This window comes from Passer domesticus, chromosome 4 (assembly GCF_036417665.1).
Source record: "Passer domesticus isolate bPasDom1 chromosome 4, bPasDom1.hap1, whole genome shotgun sequence".
Taxonomy (NCBI): Eukaryota; Metazoa; Chordata; class Aves; order Passeriformes; family Passeridae; genus Passer; species Passer domesticus.
In genome coordinates, this window is record NC_087477.1 from 660318 (window position 1) to 682403 (window position 22086).

The window sequence follows — 22086 nt, forward strand, 5'->3', positions numbered from 1 at the left end:
CCGGCGGCAGCTCCGGGGGCGGGAGGGGCAGGATCCGGGAAACGGCGGCTGAGAAGGGACCGGCACGGACTGGGACAGGCTGGGATGGACTGGGACAGGCACGGACTGGGACAGGCTGGGATAGACTGGGACAGGCATGGACTGGGACAGGGATGGACTGGGACAGGCATGGACTGGGACAGGCACGGACTGGGACAGGCACGGACTGGGACAGGCATGGACTGGGATAGGGATGGACTGGGACAGGCTGGGATGGACTGGGACAGGCATGGACTGGGACAGGGATGGACTGGTACAGGGATGGACTGGGACAGGGATGGACTGGGACAGGCTGGGATGGACTCGGACAGGGATGGACTGGGACAGGCACGGACTGGGACAGGGATGGACTGGGACAGGCTAGGATGGACTGGGACAGGCATGGACTGGGACAGGCTGGGATGGACTGGGACAGGCATGGACTGGGACAGGGATGGATTGGGACAGGCTGGGATGGACTGGGACACTGGGACACACCAGGGTACACCGAGATACCCCAGGACACACCAGAATACACTGGGACACACCACACCCAGGACTGGGACCCACTGGGAGCAGGATCAGAGCACACTGGGACCTAGCAGGACCAGAAGTGGGGCAGTAGGGATCATAGTGGCAGCAACTGGGATATACTGGGAGTGACTGGGATCATACTGGTGGAAACTGGAACTATATTGGGTTAGCTGGATGTGACTGGAAAGGACCATGAGTATGCTGAGGGCAACTGGGATATACTGGGAGTGTCTGTAACCATACTGGGGGTGACTGGTTTGACTGGGACCATGCTGAGGGAGAATGGGATCACACTTGGAATGACTGGGCCAGTGCTAGGGGCAACTGAGAGCAACTGGGATCATACTGGAGCAACTGGGACCACACTGAGGGTGACTGGGGTCATACTGGGATCATATTGGAAGTCACTAGGAGCAAGCCGAGAACAGCTGGGACTATGTTGGGGCAACTGGGATATACAGGGAGTAACTGGAATCATGCTGGAGTTGACTGGGAGTCGCTATGAGCAACTGGAATCATGGTGGAAGCTACTGGGAGCAACTGGGAGTGCGTGGAAGCACGCTGCAGGCAACTGGGATATACTGGGAGAGGCCAGGAGTGAGTGGAATCACAGAGCAATCATAAAGGAAGCTACTGGAATAATATACTGGGAGTGACTGGGATGGTACTGGGAGTAACTGGAACCATACTGGGATGATAGTGGGGGAAAAGGGCATTGTACTGAGAGTACTGGGAGTGACTGAGATGATACTGGGGGTGAGTGGAACCATACTGGGAGAGGCTGGAACCATCCTAGGGGTGAATGGTAACACCTGGGACCATTCTGGGATCATTCTGGGAGTGACTGGGATCATACTGGGATTGTAATGAATGCAACTGAAAGTTACTGGGATCATACTAGGTGTGACTGGGAGCCGCAGAGCCCATGCTGGGAGTGACCTGGGCACCCCTGGGGGAACTGGGGCAACTGGCCCAGCTGGGGCTCAGGGTTGTTCTCCCCCAGGGCTGCCCCGGGTCCTGCTGCCACCTCCGACCCCACAGAGCCAAGGGACAGGGGACAGGGACAGGGGAGAGCTGAGGGACAAGGACAGGAGACAGGGACAGGGACAGGAGAGGGACAGGGGACAGGGCAGAGCCAGGGAACAGGGCCTGGCCGAGGGACACTGAGCTCCAGCACTTGGGGCTGTTGCCCTTGGGCTCCCAGCACAGCCCAGGGGCAGAATCCCCTCCAGAAACTGTTGTTTGCTTTCAGCTTTGCTCTGGAACATTCCCCAGGAGCCCCTGCAGCGGCTGCAGCCCGGCCGGGTGCCCGGGGCCACCAAAGCCGCTCCGGCAGTGCCCTCCTGCCCTGGGCAGGGCACACAACAGCCAAGGAAAGGCTCCTGCTGGGCTCAGGGCAGGCACAGGGCACTCCCCTGGCGCTGCCACGGGCACAGCAGAGCCGGCCTGGGCACAGCATTGGCACCCATGTCCCATGCAATCCCAGCAGGGATTATGTCTCATTGTGTTATAAATGAGAAGCTTGACTAGACCAATGTTCAGGCAGCAATCAATATATTAATTAATATGGTAAAGTATGAGCAATACAGCACTTGGTAACAGTGGGGGAAATTTTCCCTGCAACTGCACACTGATAGTTGAGGCTTACAGGCATTGATAGGGGTACTCATAAGTTTTCTCAGCAGTTTCCATTCCCAATTTTTATGTCACAATTCTATACACTATTATGATTTAGTTTTTCTCAGGATGTATCCCAGAAAGGAGTATCCCCAGATGGTGGTGTCTGTCTTCTGAAAGAAGGAAGAAATCTCTCAGCTGGTGAGGTCCAGATTCCAGATGGGTTCACCTTTTAATTGCAAATCTCATAACAGTGATATCCAGCTTCCCTTGGTGGAAACTATCAATCCTTGGGTAGATGTTCATCTTCCTTTGTTAAGCTGCTTTTCACTGTTTTGTTAATGCGTCGAGATAAGCATGTTTCCTTTTGATATCTTCTAAAGCTATAGTTTCAAAGATCCTTACTACAAACAATATTCTAAAATGATACTTCAAAAGGTTATTATTGCAAAACTCTTTTTAGCTCAAAGCAGAAAATTCCTGTCAAACAGCAACATCCTTAAAGCTTTAATTCAAATGCTCCTAAATCAAGATTTATAAAGATTAATTGTGAACAAAGGAGAGGTTCAAAGGCCTTCTTCCATGCTTTCCTTCCTCAGTTATTTATTAGAATTGTCTTTATAACTGTCCCACAGTCAGTTTCTACACATATCACAATCACAGATATACACGTTGCCTGTATGTACCTGACATGAAACACAGCTTTGTATTTCACATTACTCCCTTTTTTCTTTTTGTTACTTTTATTAACACTTTCTTTATAACCTTTTAAAATTTTAAGCCTGCTTTACTTTTCTCCTAATCCTATCTCACAACAAAATAAATATATAAATATTCAAGTGACAATAAAACCCACCACACTCATGAATACATTAATTAAGAAATCTCAAAATTAGAAAAATCTTAAATTAACAAACTATAACACTACAATGTCACAATAAACCTTTTGCCAAAATTTCTCTAATTTTCTAAAGTTCCCAGTAAAGGCTGTTTTGAGCCTCTGAGAATCTCTTGTTGGTATTTCTCCAGGGAGGCCAACTCAAAGGACAAAATAATAATAAGTCCTTCTAAAGGTCTTCTTGAGAGAGTTGTTTGGAGGAAACAGCTGCAAGAGGAAATCTGGGAGCAAGGGGAAGGGCATAGATCCAGCTGCTCCAATTGAAGAGATGTCCTTAGACATGGCCATTTAACCAGGAGAGCTGGAAACACCTGAAGGAGGGGGTCATGAAATATTAGACTGAATGTTGGTGGCTCAAATAGAGGGGAAGATCAGTATTTCTTCTCCTGACATCAGTAGAAGAATCCATGAGATCCAGGAAATAATTTCCTGTTCCCGATGGGATAACTTTGCCATTTCTTAAATGTACTCAAGTGACCCAGGTAATAAAGGTTTGCTTGTATATGATGAAATATGCAAGTATTAAAACCTGTGCCCCTTTCCAGGCAGCCATCAGCTGTGTGCCCATGAACAGGCAGTGCCACTTGTGCCCTGAGGTGCCCAGCTGGGATTGGATCTCTCCGAGAGCACCTGAGGGAGAGCAGAGCACCTTGCAAGCTGCAGGTCCCTGACAGCCCCGCAGGGCTCCTGTCCCATCAACATCTGCTCTGCTCCAGTCTGAAACAGGGCCCAGCATGGTGCTGGGATCATCAGAGAGCTGAGGTGTGTGCTGGAATTCAATGCCCTCCCCATCCCACAGCAGCCCTGCATTTCCCTGCTCCAGCCTTGGTCTCAGCACAGCCATGGAGGCTCTTTGGGCTCCTGACTGTTCCTGCAGCCCCCAAGGGCAGCTGAACTCTGCCTGTGGCAGTGGGGTTTTTTGAGGTTGTTTGGTCTCCTGTTGCACTGGGTTTGAGTATGTTTGGTCTTTCCCTGTCTGGCTGGAATGGCAGTTTGAAGATGTTTAGTCTATGTTTGCCTCCTGTCTAGCCAGGGCACTTGCAGTGGTTTTTTCCCCTAGCCTGGTAAGTTCCCTGTCAGTTCCGGGTTTCTCTCTTTGCTATGGGTTTATGCCTTTCCCATCTTAGCTTCTGACCTAACCCCCACCCCCGATTTCCCGCTCTCTCTTACGCAAAAGCCGCTGTTTTCTCTGCCTCCCGGCTCTGTGCCACTGTCTGCCCTTCCAGCTGCACGGCTCCCGCGCTCTGCCGGATCCCGTGCCCCGCCGGCTCCCCCTCCGCAGCCGGCACCCCTCTCCGCCCGGGAAAGGAGGTCACCCCGCGGGGCATCGGCCGCCTGGCTCCTGCCCGCGCCGCCGGCACCGCTGAGCCTCCCGTGAGCCACGGCTCCTGGCGAGAGGGGATCGCCCACACGAGCACCGCTGCTGCCAGCGCCGTGAGGAGAGAGACTGTCCTCGCCGTGAGGAGAGAGACTGTCCCTGCCGTGAGGAGAGAGACTGTCCCCGCCGTGAGGAGAGAGACTGTCCCTGCCGTGAGGAGAGAGACTGTCCCCGCCGTGAGGAGAGAGAGTGTCCCCGCCGTGAGGAGAGAGACTGTCCCCGCCGTGAGGAGAGAGACTGTCCCCGCCGTGAGGAGAGAGACTGTCCCCGCCGCCAGGACAGAGACTGTCCCCGCCACCAGGACAGAGACTGTCCCCGCCGCGCTGCCGCTGCCTGCGAGTGCTGCGCCATCTTCTCATGCCGGCGCTGCTGCCACCGCGGCAAAGAACAGCTCCTGTGCCACGCTGCCGATTCCAAGCAGCGCCATCCTGGCGCGGGACAGAAATAAAGCGGCTCGGAGAAGCCAGCACGGGGTCGTTCCTTATTTCCTTTACAATGAATCTCAGAGGCTGAGCCCGCGTTTCAGCAGCCGAAGCGTGACCCTGCCGGCCGGCGGCAGAGGTCGGGCACGGCCGCTCCTGGGCCTGCCCCGATCGCCTGCAGGGATTGGGGCACGCTGGTGCACACCTCAGCTGTCTGCAGGGTGCACGGACGCTGCTGCCAAGTGAAGTTCGTGCTCCGTCAAGCGCTGCCGGTGAATTCGCACACTTTCTGCTTGCTGCAGCTCCCGGGAAAACCAACCCCCTCCATTCCAGACGTGAGAGGAGTTTTCCCCTGGTTCAAGGACTACCTCCGAGATTTTCGTTTCAAGAATCTTGGGTTTCGTGAGTATTCCGGTGGCTGGGACGGACCGGACTGGGGCACCTTAAAATTGGGTGGGGGTGACTCCCGGGGATTAGGGGAGGCACAGTGCACAACATTAAAAACTCCTATGGCTGGCGATTCCTGGGTGTTTTTGTTTGACCTGGGAGATGGATGGAAAAGAACCTAGCAAATAGTCTCAGTCTGAGTTTTCTAGTGGCCAGGACAGACCCGACCGGGGTGCAATGGGGTACAGGGAGACTGTCTGCTTAGGAGAAGGAAGTTTATAAGCAAATTGTGGATTCCTTGGTGGGGGAGGGTTTTGTTTATCACAGGTGTTATAAATGATAAGCTTGACTACGCCAATATTCAAGCAGCAATCAATTTATTTATTAATGAATATGGTAAAGTATGAGCAATACAGCGCTGAGTAGAGTGGGGGAAATTTTCCCTCCAACTGCACACTGATAGTTGGGGCTTACAGGTATTTAGAGGGGTACTCATAACCTTTCTCAGCAGTTTCTATTCTCAATTTTTACATCACAATTCCAGCTATCAGTAGCAAGGGATTTTTATTTTAGTTTTTTCAGGGAGAATGGGAAATTAAAAATACTTTTTCTTCCTTAGATGCTAATGTATCTTTTACTAGTTTTTCTAGGCTGTAGGATAATGATAAGTGCAGAACAATGTTCTTTTATGGAACCTTATCTCCTTGTAACATTTCAGTTAAATGCCAGTTGATGTTTGGCTTCTCCTTCTTCAACTTTTTGGCTAAACGTTTCCTAAACCTCCAGTGGCTGTCTCAGCACCACACTGCCTGTATATCTGTAAAACCAGCTCATAAAGAGGAGGAGCATCCCAAAAGAGATTGTTTGGCTCATTTTAGTCTGTTTATGTTTGGAATACGGAAAGTTCAGTTGTGTAATTCACAGTGATTCAAAAATGAATGAGGGAAATATCATTTGCATTTTCCCCATGTGTATGTCCAGTAGAAAGCAGCCTCTGCAAAAAACACAATACTGCTTTTATTCATCCACAATGTATCAAAACAAAATTGGTTAAAAGGGGAGATGTGAAAAATTTAATGTTGGCAATGTGCTATTGGTACCTAGTTTGGGTTTTACTTTTTGGTAATTTAAATCCTGATCCTTCACATTCCTACTGGAGACCTTTAAGTTCTAGGCATGGATTAAGTGCTTCTGAAAACCAAAATTTTGATGAAATGTTCACAGCCAGTGAATTGGGTTTTGTCATTGTATTTTCAAAACATGAATATAGAAATAAGCCTGCAAACACCAGCAAAATTAAAAACTACTTGGTTTGGCCAATGAAGCACAAGCAACCAAATGTGTTCAAACTTGTAGAGAATTCTTTGTTTTCATTTTCACAAGTTTCACTTGATTTCATGGAGGATCAAAGTGAACTAACAAAAAATAACTGCTCCCACAATAAACAGGAACAAAAGAAGAACAAATCCTTCCTCGACATAAAACACAGCTCCCCCTCCTCTGTCTATTGACTCTGACACACCTCAATATTTTGTTTCAACCAGTGCCTAAAATGCCTTCTGAGTATGTTTATTGTACTTATATAGAGTGTCTGTGTGTGAAATTATATTTATACAAACACGTATTATTATTTGTAAGTGTAGGCGTGAGAATGTAGATAAATCTAATAATTTAGCATTACTAACAACCTGACTGGGTGTTAGTTTCAGTAGTAGGCAGCTTAATAGCTGAGAGTGTTGAGAGGTAACATTTTTCACTTTTTTTCCCTGTTATTATTTTGCCCTGATTTACTGGGCAGGTGGCAAGAGTGGTGAAGTAGGTCATGGGGATTTATTGTTTGAAAATAGAAGTTCAGTGGGTCAGAGATTGGATTGAGGCATGGATTGAACCCAAAACATCTTGAAAGGTGATGATTCATAATTCTGTCCCTGTCTTGATTCCTTCTGTCTGAAACTCAGGAGACAAGTCTGCCTGACCTCTGGCAGCTTCAGTCTCACACATATTCCTCACAACTGTGTTTGTAATGGACCAAAAACTCCTGCGTGGCAAGGGAAAGCTTCCAAAATCCCAGAACAGACAAAACTGTTACTGCAGTGTATCCCATAGGATTTTCCACAGGGTCCTCCTGTATTCACAAGCAACCATCTGATGATGTTTTGGAAAAAACCAGACTGGAAAGTCTCCTTTGTGAAGAGAGGAAGGTGTGAATATCAGCAGGGGAATGGGGTGAGAGGAGACTGGAACAGCTGCACTGGCCTTTCCTTTTCCTCTCAGCACTTTGCTGGAGGAGGATCACAGTGCCTCAGAAATTCAGATAATAATGAGGACACTGTGGAAAAACCCAGACTTGTAGAAGGTTAAGAAGCAGGTGAACAGCAGCTTTGGAGAATAGCTGTGTGACAGTGAAAACTTAATGCAGGTCTAAGAAATAGTATCTGGCATGCACTGTTTGGGACTTGAAAATTGGGAGAAAATTTGAGATTTTCGTATAAAAATTGGTTGGGTGGGGTTGTTTGGTTGGTTTTTTTGGTTTTTTTTTTGTTTGTTTGTTGGGGTTTTTTGGGGGGGGGTTGGTTTTTTTTTGTTGTTGTTGTTGTTGTTGTTTTTTAATAAGGAAGCTTAAAAGGGAAAAATAAAAATAATTGAGAAAATTTTCCTGAGCCCATCTGGAGCATAAGTGGGAGAGGGAGCAGTGAGGTGGGTAAGATGGAGATTAGTATGGTGGATTTGGCATTTTTCTGAAGCAAAACAGATTCTTAAATGTCAAGAGTCAGGAGTATTAAGTGTTTAGGAAGCTGTCGAAGAAGAGAGTGGTGAGAGCTATATGAAGAGTGTGTGGTGAATTGCATGAAAAGATGAGTTTTAAAGAGCAAAAAGTCTTCTGGGAGGCTGTTACAATTAAAATGGAGGACGAGGTGTCGGCTGAGATGTGTACTCTCCTTTTTTTCTTTGTGTAACACATTATTGCTGATTCCTGTGGAACGGTACAAGGTGTGAGAAAATAATTCTTTTTTTTTTTTTCAGTCTATATGTGATCACAATTCAATTCCTGAGGACATTTGCATAGTATGATACACCTTAGGAAGTTACAATGTAGAAGAATTCAGATTGATACTGGCTTCAAGATACTCATAGCATCTGGTTTGAGTGAGGATGTAGATTTCAAATGTTGTCCCTCCCTTGATGTCTCCAGTCACATTGGTCACATTCTTGCTGAATTTTGTATCACTTTTCTAAACTTCAGTGCTATACAACATTGGCACTGCTTTTCTGTCTGGCTCCATCTGTCCTTTCACTCCATCTGAGATATTTAACTTCAGTGTACAGAGGATTTGGCTTCTCAGCCCCTGCCAGCTTTTCTCCAGGAGCCATAGGTGCTTTGCTCTTCCCTGCTGCTTTTCATGCTCCACAGAAGGGCACAGTTTTTGAGCCAGCCTTTGGCTTAATAGCCAAACCATCCCTCTGTGAAGCATGAAAGACGAGAGAGAGCAGCGGGGCAGCCCCAAGAGACAGATGGAAAAGAAGCTGACTTGGTGAAATCAGCAGCCAGGCTGTGCCCCACCTCACACAAACAAACCTGGCCACAAAGAGCAGCTCAGGACAGCTCTCAGGCTTGAAATCCTGCTGCTGAGCTTGGAGGGAAGAGCAGCTGGAGCTCCCTGGGAAGCCACTTTGGGCCAATGTCCCTCCCAGCTGTGCCCCACAAGGGCATTCACAGGGGCTGACTCACGCCCCTTGTCTGTGGAGGTGCCACCCTGCTCCACACCAAACCATCTGACTCACACGGGACAAGTCTAGCAGAATGGCAAAACCTCTCATGTCTTTACTGTTCTTAGTACCAGACAGTAGTTACAAGATTTTCCAAGTCTGTGTAGATGATATAACTATACTTAACTGGGGCCTCTTTGTGATCACATGTCAATTGGATAAGCTAAAAACCCACCAAAGTACAAAGCAAAAGGTCATCTTACTGTGGCTTGTTCTGTTTGCTTTGGTTAGCAGTCAGATCAGAACTTTGGCTAGTGGAATGGCCATTTTGAAACACATATCTCTATTCAAATCAATAAATTATAACAAGAGTACTCTCCAGCTTCTCATATTCAAGTATTTTTACAACTCTTAAATTGAGTTGCCTTTGTCCACAGTAATGGGTTTTTATTGCTTATACAATTCAAAGTGTGTGTCACCTTGGTCCAGAAAATGCTATGGACTCCTCAGTAAAAAAAAAATTGAATTATTAAGAAGCAGAAGCTCCTTCTTCCTTCTCTTCCTTCTCTTCCTTCTCTTCCTTCTCTTCCTTCTCTTCCTTCTCTTCCTTCTCTTCTTTCTCTTCCTTTCTTTTTCTGTTTCTTTTTATCCTAACCAAACTGAAACCACTGGCCAGAGGAAAACAAATTTTAAAAATGGAATAGTAACAGAAATGGTTGATGTAGAAGGCCTTTATTTCCCTTTCATGCATGAAAAGCATGATAAATACCACAAGCATATGTTTTGCACCACACTCAATTGTTGTCTTCATGGACTCTCATTCTATTCCTTTGGTTGTATCTTTCAGAACACCTTGAGACTAATTATTATAAGTAAATATTACAATATGTGAATTTCCTCTGTAATAGAGGGTTTCTCTATAAGTTTTCACACTGCAGCACAATAAATGCATTTTAAAAATGCCATGGAGGAATGAGGTCAGCTGTCAATATATTATGAAGAGAGTGAATTCTATGCACAGGTCTTACTGCATTAATTAAGATAACACAGGGATATGATTGTAAACTCTTTAGATACATGCTGCCTTCTATCAGCTGTCATCTGAGAAACTGGTTGGTAGATTATCCTGAACATAATGTCAAGGTTTTTAATCAAAACATTTTCCCTATTCAGAAGAAAATCACATAATGGCATTAGCAAAAGTAGTTGAATTAGATCTGTAGAGAGAAGGATGTTGTAGAAAAGGGTTGGGAAAAAGGTAATAACAGGCCTAGCAAGTGGAGGTACAGGAACAATGGATTGAATTATAGCACAGAAGGCAAGCTGTTCTCTTTAATCAGTAGTGGGTGACCCTCTGTAAAACCTCCTGTGTCCAGTACAATTTAAAACTCAGAAACCACCTCGTGTGTCTGAGACTTTCCCAGTGGAGAAAAAACCCCCATATTCTTGGCTACCACAACAACAGAGTTGTTTTGACAGGCTCAGCAGGCTCAGAGTGTGGCTCTGCAGAACGCCTGGGTGCACAGGGTGCTTTGCCCACAAAAGCTGAGGGAGAGGCTGGGGAAACACGAGGCAGAGTGCTGAATGGGTATGTCAGAGCCAGACTGTACAGGTGTGGATGTTTATGGGTGTTCATGCAAAAGAAAAGGGATTCCTGGAATGGCAAACATGCTGGAAGCACTGTGTGTTAACTCCTGGCTGGCTCAGTGCTGGTCCCTGAGGGGTGCTGGAAAGGATTCCAGACTTGGAGACCTTTGATCTGTCTCAGTCCAAGGTGACTGACTTGTACCAGCTCCCTACAGAGAGCAAAAGGCTGAAAGCCTGGCTTGTGTGTTCAACAGCAGATGGAGGCTACAAATGTCTTCTCTATCACTAGGAAGGAGTGTTCCTCTGCTTTGTCCAAATGCAACTGATATAAGAGTTCTCATGGTTCTCTGTCACTGGACAGAACTGCAAACTTTCGTTTCAGCATGTACATGCAGCCTGATTTTTATTTTATTTTATTTTATTTTATTTTATTTTATTTTATTTTATTTTATTTTATTTTATTTTATTTTATTGTCAATAGCAGCATTCAGGACTGGCTTTATGATTTCTGACTGAGGACCCTAAGTAAGTTTCCAGAACTGGAAGTGTTCAAACCACATCTCCTCTAGCCCATGCACAGAGGGAGAGGAATCGAGTGTGTCCTGCCCACAGTGCAATTTTAACTAGAAATCCTTTTCTCCATGGGTAGTATGGACTCCCAGAGCAGGTATTCAAAGCTCATGCTTGCTGAGGTTAACCTGAACATTTGCACAGGAAGGAATAAAGCTACTGCCAAGTGGTTTGTGGAAAGCCCACCAGAACATGGTGAGATTGTTCTGCTGTCCTTGTGCTGAAGACCTTTGTGTTCCAGGCACAGGAATTGTAATTTCAGCTGACTGGAAACACAAGACAGTGGCTCGTGGCATGTGAGTGGCTGTTTAGCAATGCAGCCTGCTGTAAGCACTTCAGGTCTCTCTTCCAGACTCTGCACTCTTGTGGCACCAAATCCTGCCCAAGGAAAGTGCAGCAGCACTCAAACTGCAGTGTGGGGGTGTCTGGGGCTGCCTGTGCTCCAGAATTTCAGCTGTGCTCTCAGTGCTTGATAGGAGACAGAAACCCTGGGGGCTCAGAGACACTCAGCTTGTCCCTCAGGTGATGTGGAACAGAATATTCCTAGGGATAATGTCAAGCTGGAGAGGAAACATTTCTGTCAGCTCTTTCCATGCCCCAAAGAAGCCACATATCCCCATTCTTCCACACTGCAAGCAAGGAGAAAAGAGCCAAAACATGTAAGATCATCAAACTGGTTTAGCTGCAGAATGAGAAGGAGATAGATAAGACACATTATCATTTCTATTTTAAAAAGTTTGAAGAGTTTGCAAAGTTAGGGTGTGGGGTGACACCTGGAAAAAGAAATCCTGATCCCTTCTGTTTTTCCCACACCACTTAGGTGACTGGAAGTGGTCAGCACCACTGAGTTTGTCATATTCCATAGAGCAATAGTTGGAAATTTTGTTTAAATCTGAAGCTAGCTCAGAATGTTTAATTTGAGAAAGTGTGTTTTGTGGTCAGTTATAGTATTTTAGTGCTTTTTACATAAACAGCTTCCTCAGTTTTAAAATGAACTTGCCCAGATACCAAAAACGTTGTCTTCTCCTGTGATATGTGAGGATGCAGTTCTTGTTCTAAACTTCAGTTCCTGCCAGCAATGCTTTTACAGCCAGCTGACATGGCACACATCTGCCCTTCTATAGCATTTATCCTTAAAAAACCCTCCAAGAAATCTCTGGAGGAATTTATTACTGAATAATAATGGTTTCTTAAGAGAGGGAGTGGAGGTATAATTAGAAGTGGAAACACTTGAAACAAGATCTCTAGAATCTACTGTTTCCTACTGTAATCTCACTTAGGAAAGCATCTGAAGTGTGTGCTTGAATCTTAGTAACTACACAAGCAATAAACACATTTCCTAAGAAAGAAGGATTGGCTCATGTACTGAAAATGTGGTGAATATTTTGAAGAACCATGTTCTATATTAGATCAGTGACAGAAATTATGGTAATATGACAACTCTGCTTTACAGACTCTTTCTTTCCCTGTCAGTCTATGACTTTCATTATATTATCTTTTTGTCTTTCACCTGTTTCTTCAAATTGCATGGGTTACTCCTAGGACATAGAAGAATCTTATTAGGCACGGAGAAAAGCCTTGTCACAAAGAAAAAGGTGCTGCTCTTTTAAAACATTAGTCTGGAAAAAGGTGATATAGACTGATGGAATTATTTTCTAAGCTCTCCATTGTCTTATTTATGCACACATCATTTTTATATCTATTGTTTGTTGGCTCCTTAAGTTACAGTAATTTCTTTAAGACATTCCTTAAGATGGATGTAGTGTGAAATGTATATAAAATAGTTTTCCAAAGTGGATAACAAAATGTCCAAATATTGTTTCAAGTAAACAGTAAAATATCTAAAAGCCATGCCATAAATGCTGCATTAAAAGTGAGTTTTCTTCAAACCTTTTGGCATAAAACCATCACAACATCCTGCCAGGAAAAAAAAAAAAAAAAAGGAATAATTAAACCTGATTTGAAGCATCATAGGAGACAGAGCTGGGAGCTGGGTAGAAATTCTCTGTCCAACCAATTTCCTGTAACTCCACAATACAATTATGTGTGACAAAAAGGATTATTCCCTGGACCAGGTGTATTTGGTAGCGTATGGTGAGGTCTGAATACCTGCCATAAAATTGCTGCTTTTGGCCAGTTTCTGTTGCAGTAGATATTCCCAAATATGGAATATCCAGAAGATTGAAGGTGCCTTCCAATTTCCCCAGTGGCTGGTGATGCTGTCTAGCACACTAGCCTTGCTGAAAGGTGTTTGCTTGGTTTTAACAAGGAGATTCTCCAGGAGCTTTGGTGAGAAAGATACTGGTTGTTTTCTTCTCTTCTGGTTTATTCTTTCTCCTGTAGATAAGAAACGAACAGTGTTTTTGTGTGTCTTCAGATAAGTTGATGGGCAGAGTGGGCATTTTAGGGCCACACACACACCCTAGAGATTTGTAAACAAGAACATGTGTGACAACTGTATGATAGAATGACATCTTTCTTTTCACATGGTCTGCTTTCCCTTCCTGTGTGAACTGCAGTCTTCACTGTATTTGCTTTTTTGCTTTGTTCTGAATGTCACCACGTACCACGAGCACTCCTTGGGTGTCACCCTACGGGGTCATGCAATTAAGCTGTAACTGAGCAGCTGCACATCCATGGGAGGCTGTAGGGATACTCTGAAAATGTATCAGAGCAAACCAATGGACAGTTGTTTCCCTTGACTGGAAATTGCTGTGCATTGATTTGAGCAATAATCCATGCCATGACACATATCAAGGATATTGGAGCTGTTGCCAGTCATTAAAAAGCTCCAGATTCCTGTAGGATTATTTTATATACCATATGAGAATACAGAGAAGTAATATTACATCACTTTTTGTTAAAATTTCCCATGAAAATCAGACCATTGTTCTTCTTGGCTGGGCTTTTTTAAAGGATGACTAGTTTTGCAAAAAAAAAAAAAAAAGTATTTCCCCCACATATAAAACTAATTTCAGTGGAACGTTTTTTCAATTATTGATACACTTGAATGGTGTTACACTGGATTTGCATGGATTTAAATTAAATCAGAAACCTTCCAAAACACAACTCATTGACTTTGCCTTCAGAGCTTGCTTTAAAGGTGTTGACCATTGGCCTATAGGAAGGTAAAGAATTATGGTTAAATTAATGATGTAGTGATAAATTTTTATTTCCCCTTCAGTATTTTTAATAATCTGAAAACTTTTAATGGCTATTTTGTGAGCTACCCATTAGTGATGTGAAATAAACTAGTCCTAGTCCAAATTTACAGAAATAAGCACAGTTATTTCAACAAATAAACAGGAAATAAGTTTGTACTGTTAGCAGCAAATCCAGCCTTGTGAAGCAAAATGTTTCTCCAGGACATTTCCAGGTGGCCATAATCAGTGGCAAATTTGTTTTGGTGTTTGAAAAACCAACATCTCAGTAATTCAAGTATTTGTCAAGTATAGCTCAATAGAGAAACTCAACATAGAGATAAAAAGTACAGCACTTGCATTAGGTATTTTTTTTTGTCTGAGAATAGTTTATTCATTGCTGAAGGTTTCCATTTATAAATTTAGCAAGTTAGGTAAAAAACCCAACAATAATAGTACAGTACAAATGGAGAATTTTTATTCAGGGGAAATTGCATTTGCATGTAACGAAAAACAACACCTCACCAAAAAAATCTGGATGGTTTAGGATGAATTGGGTAAAATCAACTAGCAATGGAAACATGAATTTTCTGCAGGGGAAAAAAAAAAGTAGTTTTATTTTGATAAATATTTAGATAAAATGAAGGCAATCTGAATTTCACTTCTTGCAGCTCCCCCAGGCTTTCATTGCAGAGCCTGTCAGCTGAAGGGAATGGTGTTTTCCTAGGACCAGAATATTTTCTCTGCAAGTGTGTCTGCAGAGATGCAGGAGCAATCTGAGGCTCCACTTCCATGGCTGTGTCATTTACCCATGAGAACAGACTCTTACCAGGGAGAATTGCCAAGGCTTGCTCCTTCATTGCTGCAGGCACCTGCAGAAATGGTAGTGCAGTGCAAGGAATGCTCTGATCCCTGCAATACAGAGCCACTCTCACAAGAAAATAGCTCCAGTGAACAAGGACAAGTGGAAGGAAGGGCTTGACAATCCTGACCTACCAATCTCAGAAAGAATCAATCTGATTGTGAAATCCAGCGTGCAAAATTGGCACAAATATCAGCTCACATCTTTAAAAAGTCTTCATAACATGCAAATCCCAATTAGTCCTCACTGAGGAAAAGGCAAAGCTAAAATATATTTGCCTACATTTTTAATTATTATTATTAAATTTACAGAACTTATGCTGACCAGCATATATTTCCTGTGAAATGTGCAGATGATCTACATGCACACACTGAGGGAGGATTTTTCCCAAGGAATTATATAAAGTTTTATTGTCTGAAAACAGATGTAGTTATCTCTTACACTACTGAGTCGTTTCAAAGGAGCAAGCAACATAGATTAGGTGACTTTTTAGACCCCTAGCACAGGCACAGGAAAGGGACACCTCTCTGAAGTCATGGGTCATACCAGCACATAATTTCACTTGCTTGAAAGCCCGAAGCCAAGGTCAAGATACACCAGTGTTATTCAAACCTTATTAACAACAACGTTGAAAACACTTTGCCAGGACTCTGCTTCAAAATATTTCCAGCATATTTCTGCCTAGAACATCTTCCTCTGTCCCATTTGTCTGTTTAACACACTCTGCTCATTTCTTTCCCATCAGACCCTGAGAAGCCTTTCCCATTCCTGTTGTATCAGTACCTGGACATCACCTTCTGTGCAACTTAAAGATTTTAATAATAATAGTATATAATATAATATAATATAATATAATATAATATAATATAATATAATATAATTATTATATTGTAATATTATGCATTTTTTAATAGTAATAGTGTGTCCTTTTCTGCAGGCCTACCTTCTCCTACCTTTGGTGACTAGTTAGCAAAATATTATCTGTTATCAGCCCATCTTCTTGTCTTAATTAAGCTTGCAGGGAGGTTTTATTCCTCTGCCTGTGATGATCTTTGGTGCCCTAAATTTAATTTCTTTTCATAATCCCTACAGGAGCAAGCAGCACAGAGGAGTTTTAAATAATAAAGTGTTGGAACCTTGGAAGCAACAAGAACTTGGCAGAAACACCCATGGGATAAGATAAATTATCGTGTTTAAAAACAAACAAGCAGGCACTATAAGCCTCAGTAGGGCTGTGAGCAGTGCTGGCTTTCCATTGCAGAGCCTTGCTGGCTTTTAGAAGAGGGATGAGGGGTGCAAAGGCAGCAGTAAAAGCCATGTGGTGGCTTCTGTCTGTTCCCTTCCTTCCTTCTCAGCAATCCAAGTCACCAGGTGCTGCAGAGCACCCTGCAGCAGCCGCTCCTGCAGGGACAGGCACAGGCAGCAGAAAGCTGCTTTTCCTTGGAGTCAGGCTCAGAATTCTTTGTGCGGGAGCCCTGAACTAGCCTGTAGAACCAAGTGGTCAGGGAAGAGACACTAGAAATCCATCCCGGTTTCTGATGTCAAGCTTGATTCTTTCATCTGCAAAGCAGGATGGAATATCATTTCAAAATCTGCAAAGCTGTTGCTTTGGAATGATGTCTTCACATCTGCCTTTGGATGGGGAACTTAGTAAATAAATCTGAAGGCAGAACTGAAAAATGGGAGTCCCTAACCACTCTCAGCTTTGCCACTGTACTTCAGCAGTGCAAAACACTTAGAAAATATCACTTATAGATATGGTTTATTGCACTTAGAAATATGGCTTATACAATGTGAATTTTGTCCTGGTGTTCAGGATCACAACACTGAATTTTACTTAAATATTTCAGTTACTCTTGTATCCCTCTTCTTTTACCCAAAGGCATTCACTGAACCAAGGTGGTGTCACATTTTTAGCATTGCCCTTTAGAAGCTGAATGAACTTTAAAAGCAGCTTTTTATTTTCTCACTGAAACTAAATAGGCTACATCCTGAAATTTTAGACCATTTAAAATTGGCTGATAGATAAACCTTTTATTTATTACTTATATATTAGTTATTTATATTGTATTGTAAACTGTGTGAGTATGACTTTAGTAAAAAACTGCATTCCTATCATAGAATTATTTCTCAAGCTCAGGAACAGACTCACAGCAGAAGAAAGCCTTAGGGTCTATCAGGTAACAACCAAATGTAAAAGCAAACATCAGCTTCTCTAGAAGTGAGGTGCACGACTGCCTTTGAGAGAAAGATCATCCTACACTCACAGCGAGATGTTCTCTTTCTTTTTGGTAATTGACAGTAAAAAGAAGTGCTGGAGTACCTGGTGGCATGAAATAAGGGGCTGACATTGGGAGGAGGGAACAGTGGTTGTTTACTGGGGCTAGAAACACTCGTATGAGGTGCAAACCTCATCCAGCAGCAGGAATACTTGCTACATGAACAAGATTTACTGACAGACTCCATCTGTGCCTTCCCACCAAACAAGGTCACTCAGTCAGATCCTAGGAAGCCTAATGAGCAAAGTTGCCAAGTCTCTGCAGTGATAATGGAGGCTTGCTCTGACTTACGCCTCAGGCACTTGCAATATTTTTAGTACTGGAAAATAAAATAGGGTAGAGGAAAAAAGGTCATAATTTTTATCAAACCAGTCCCCCTTGAGAAATATCAGTGTGCATGCCTGTGCATGAACATACCTGGGTATTTTTTCTTTCTTTTCCTGGTGATTTGCAGTTTACTTTACTCTTGAGGCACTCCTTCATCTTGGGATTCATCTTGGCCATTCATCTCACATCTGCACCTTGGTTGTGGAAACATCACTGTGGTGGTACCATGCCCCTTCCTCACAAAAGGCTGTATCAACAGCATGTGTGGTGGCTCCAGAGCTGAGGGAGAGGCTTTAACTATGGATTTTTGATGTTCATCAATTTTCTGCCTGGAGTTTCTGTGATACAGTCTGGTCAACTTACAGGAAATATTGTGGTAAGGGACGAAAATAAATTTAGAGCATTGCACACGCCCAGAAAAAAAGTCTCTGCTAAGAACTTTTAGTATTCACAGCTGATTTGTTCCTGTAGACAAGCTGATAGTTAAACCAAAACAACTGAACCGCAAGTACCCTGAATCCCTTGTTTGATCTAGGATCTATTCATGTTTATCTGCTTTTGATAGGAATATCTGGTCCAGTGTATGTTTCCAGTGTATGTTTATGCACTGCCTGCAAAAAATTAGCCCCTTATTTGACTTCTTAGTGAGTAAAAGAATTCTTGTCTAAATCTGTGAGATGGCATTAAGGAGACCAAAACCATCATGTAAAACAGTGGAATAAGACGAGAAATTTAGATGGACAGTCAGTGAAGTTTCTCAGTGCCATCCTTTAGTGCGGGATGGAATGTTTCTGGAATGAAATAGTGCTTCTTGTGGTGAGAGATGTGTTGCAATGTGCGCTGTCAGAGTCTTAGTATGGAGAAGATGTGGAGCAGATCTTTTGGAAATGGCTCTACCCTGCAGAATCCATTCTGTGTCACCTTCTGACAGGATTCTGTTCTGCCCCTGAGTCAGTGTAAACTAACTCAGGTCCTAAGATCTCACATACAGAAAACTTCTTCACAGGATGGGGAGTCACATTTTCTCTTGTGTGCCTTCACACTCAATGTATACAACAGGACATTGCCAAATTGCACGCCTGGTGATCAGAATAGAGCATTAATTTAAAAGTTCTAGGGGATAAGCATCCAGGAAAATGCACATGCACAAGTGAATATTTCCATATTCTGGAGGAGATGTCTCTACAATTGCCAAAGGACACTGCATAGTGACACTGGCACTCAGTTGCCTTGTAAAATACAATTGTAAGAGATGTCTTTCTGCAGTGATATAATATCACTGACTGTGGTAGAAGTAGATCTACAAGTGGAAAAGACATGAAAATTTTAATTCTGAGTTGAAGAATACACCAAGATTATGAATTAAATTTTTATTTATTGCTTAACTTATAAAGATGCTGTAGCTCAGGCTCTGCAAATATCCATTCTCCAGCAGTGAGTGCAGACTGGAAATGCAGAACTTGGTGTTAAGCCCAAGGCTTTTTGGGATATCTGTCCAAATTTCCAGTGTAGGATGTCCTGGATTGCCCACAGCTTTCAAATGACCCCTGAAGTTTGCTGTAAGCAGTGCCAAGGCTTTTTTTAGCAATACTCACACTTCTAAATTCCCAGTTACAAGTGGGGGGTAACTAGTTTAGCAATATGAGCTATATGGAGGTAGGAATTGATGGTTTTCCCCTTATTCTCTGTTGTTTCCTGCCATCTGACAGACTTATAAAATTACAGCTCTGCCCATATATTCAAAAACATATCTAGTAATATAATGACTTACCTAATAATCAAAAAGTCCTTTCTATTGCCTGAGAGATGTAATGAAATGTTCTGACGGGTGGGGGTGGAACAGTATGAAATCTCCAAACTGACAGCAAGCATGGTATTAGTTCCCATAAGACAGAACAGCACAGATGTGCACAGAACAGCACATCACCCTGCACACACACTAAGGAGAAATGAAGGTTTAAGGTGCGGTTCTCAGCTCTTCTCCCTAAAGAGCAGGTACTTGTTCCCTGAAATCCCTGTCCCTCTGTTCCCCAGTTTACTCTGGCACACCACACAGTATTTCACAGCTGAAACTCAAAGCAGCTCTGTCCTGGCTGTGCACAGATCTTGAGGTGCACTGACAGCTTCACCCTCAGGCACCGGCATTGCCAAAAACCTGAAGTTTTTTTCTCTCCCGTCCCATCACATTTCTGCTGGTAATTATTTTATTTCTTTTCCCTTCTGACCTTCCCCACAGCCATGCCTGGCTCCATGCTGTGTGTACCAGTGTTCTTTTCCAGCCAGGCCACCTCTCATCTCCCTCTGCCCTCACGCCTCACCTAGGTCAGCCGAAGCCCAAGCTTTAGGTCAGATCTAAGCCCCGGCTTATCTGTTGCTCCACTGCAAAAACAAGATAAGAACTGTGTGGGAAGTGGATTCGTAAAGAATTCTCAAAACCTGGCAGAAAGCTCACACAGTCTTGTACATCTCTGTGCAAACACTGAGTTAAGGTGTGATGACTTAGGAAGGCCATATTTCAATAATTAAAATACTTATAAACACTTTTCAGCCTATTAGCTTTTACCACACAATGCCACTATTACTTCTAACACCAATCACCTATATTTTTACCCCAGGTGATCCTACTACAATCCATCTTTCACAGTTCTAATTCTCTAAAGTATCTGGTCTTTTCACAAGGGCATATTTTGAAACTTATTAAACTTATGGAACTTATTAGAAGTTATTTCTTGTTCAGTCTCTCTCTCAACAATGTCATCTCTATTCTAGAGCCTTCCTAAATCTCAGTGTTTACATACAGATGTACAAGACTATGTGAACTTTCTATCAGGTTTTGGGAATTCCTTACAAATCCATTTCCCACAGAACTGCACCTTGAGTGTGGGATTCCAGGCACTTCTCATAGCTGTCTCACCAAAACTGGCTGTCTGGGCTTAAAAAAACACCAGTTTATTGGTTCTGACTGGAAAATGGGTGATATTTTGAAAAAATGTTAACTCTGGCTTTCTCTAAAACATTGTTTGTGTTGGATTTTCCTTTATTTTGCAGTTTTCTTTAGCTTTTATAGTTTTGCATGGCCAAAAAAAAAAAAGAGGAATTATCTCAGATGGCTGCTCTGACCCTGAATGGGAGAGCAAGTCATTTTTTCTATAATATGTATTTCATGAAGCTCCTCTCCTGACCCATATTATTCAGTTATTCATTAAAGCTAAAGGATTGTGTATGCTTTTTCTTTGTTGTTGTTTGGGTGGTTTTTTTTTAAGAAAAAACCCAAATATTTTATACATTATAATCAAAATTTAATTTAATTTTATTTATAATTAAAACCATGTCTTAAACTGAAAGGAAAGTTGGTGCCTGAAAAAAACAGTTCAAAATATGTTTTGCTATAGAACCTCTTTACAACAGCAGTGTTGACTTGTAAGAAATTATATGTGTAATCAACAACAAACCTTTTGTGTACATCTTACAATGCAAAAAAACCCCACTTACAGAGATCCACAGATGAAGCTATTAGGAAGCATGGATGCAGATGTTGTATTGAACAGCCTTGCACAAATAAAAGGAAGTAAGGGATACAAGAAGCTTCAAGTACTCACTGTGAATAAATTGCATCTAGAAAGACTTGCCACTGGGTAACACAAATCCATATGACATAACTATAAAGAGAGATGAACCTTTTCTTTGGGATCTTCCCATGTCTCTCATTTAACCTTTCAGTTAAAGATGTTTTAAGCTTGAGCAGCTGTCAATGCAACATTAATATGTGAAAGAAATAGAATGAAACATTCCAGACTTCCTGCAGAGGCAGTAATTTGCTGGCTGTTCCCTCTCAGGCTTTCATGGTCCGGTGCCCAGGTGTCCTGTCCTGGAGCTCCCTGCCACGCTCACCGAGGGCTGCATTTCCACTGAGCTTTATCTCAGCCCGATAAAATTGTAATTCTTGATGAGGTTCAGCCAGGCATGCCCTAGGAACTGCAGAAAAGGATGGGGAAGAGTCAGGGAAAGGCAAAGACAGGCAACACTTCTGTACATTGGTCATAGGACAACTCTTTCATTTCAAGGGAGTTGTTCTGATACAGCCCTGCTTAGCACTGAACAGAGGGTGATTAATGTTTAATTGGTTACAATGCACCTTTTCTAGCAATTAGTGAACACCTCCCCCAGTGACTGAGACCGTCTCAGGGTCTGAGACTGGGTTTCCATCACCACTCCAGCACCTGTCTGCTTGTTGCAGCTTGGTTTGGAAAATCACCCACATGAAGAAATGTCCTTCTCTTTGCCAGCTGGGCTCCAGAGGGTTTAACCAACCACTAATAGGACCCCTCATCTGCTGAGTTTTTACTCATTCATGGTCCT

At 43.2% G+C, this 22086-nt stretch overlaps 3 long non-coding RNA genes across 3 annotated transcripts in view; 1 reads left to right on the top strand and 2 right to left on the bottom strand.

The window, feature by feature from the left end:
- Positions 1-4940: 4940 nt before the first annotated feature.
- Positions 4941-22086, top strand: part of LOC135298328 (uncharacterized) — a 32051-nt gene continuing 14905 nt past the window's right edge. Inside the window, exon 1 of the long non-coding RNA XR_010360318.1 lies at positions 4941-5269. This is a non-coding gene — a long non-coding RNA (uncharacterized LOC135298328). The remainder of the gene's footprint in view (positions 5270-22086) is intronic.
- Positions 11079-19853, bottom strand: LOC135298330 (uncharacterized). The gene is made up of 3 exons (XR_010360320.1): positions 17818-19853; positions 13229-13456; positions 11079-11748 (listed from the first exon to the last, which is right to left on the bottom strand). It is a non-coding gene; the product is annotated as an uncharacterized LOC135298330 (long non-coding RNA).
- LOC135298329 (uncharacterized) overlaps positions 21005-22086 on the bottom strand; it is a 31635-nt gene continuing 30553 nt past the window's right edge. The window contains exon 3 of the long non-coding RNA XR_010360319.1: positions 21005-21702. This is a non-coding gene — a long non-coding RNA (uncharacterized LOC135298329). The remainder of the gene's footprint in view (positions 21703-22086) is intronic.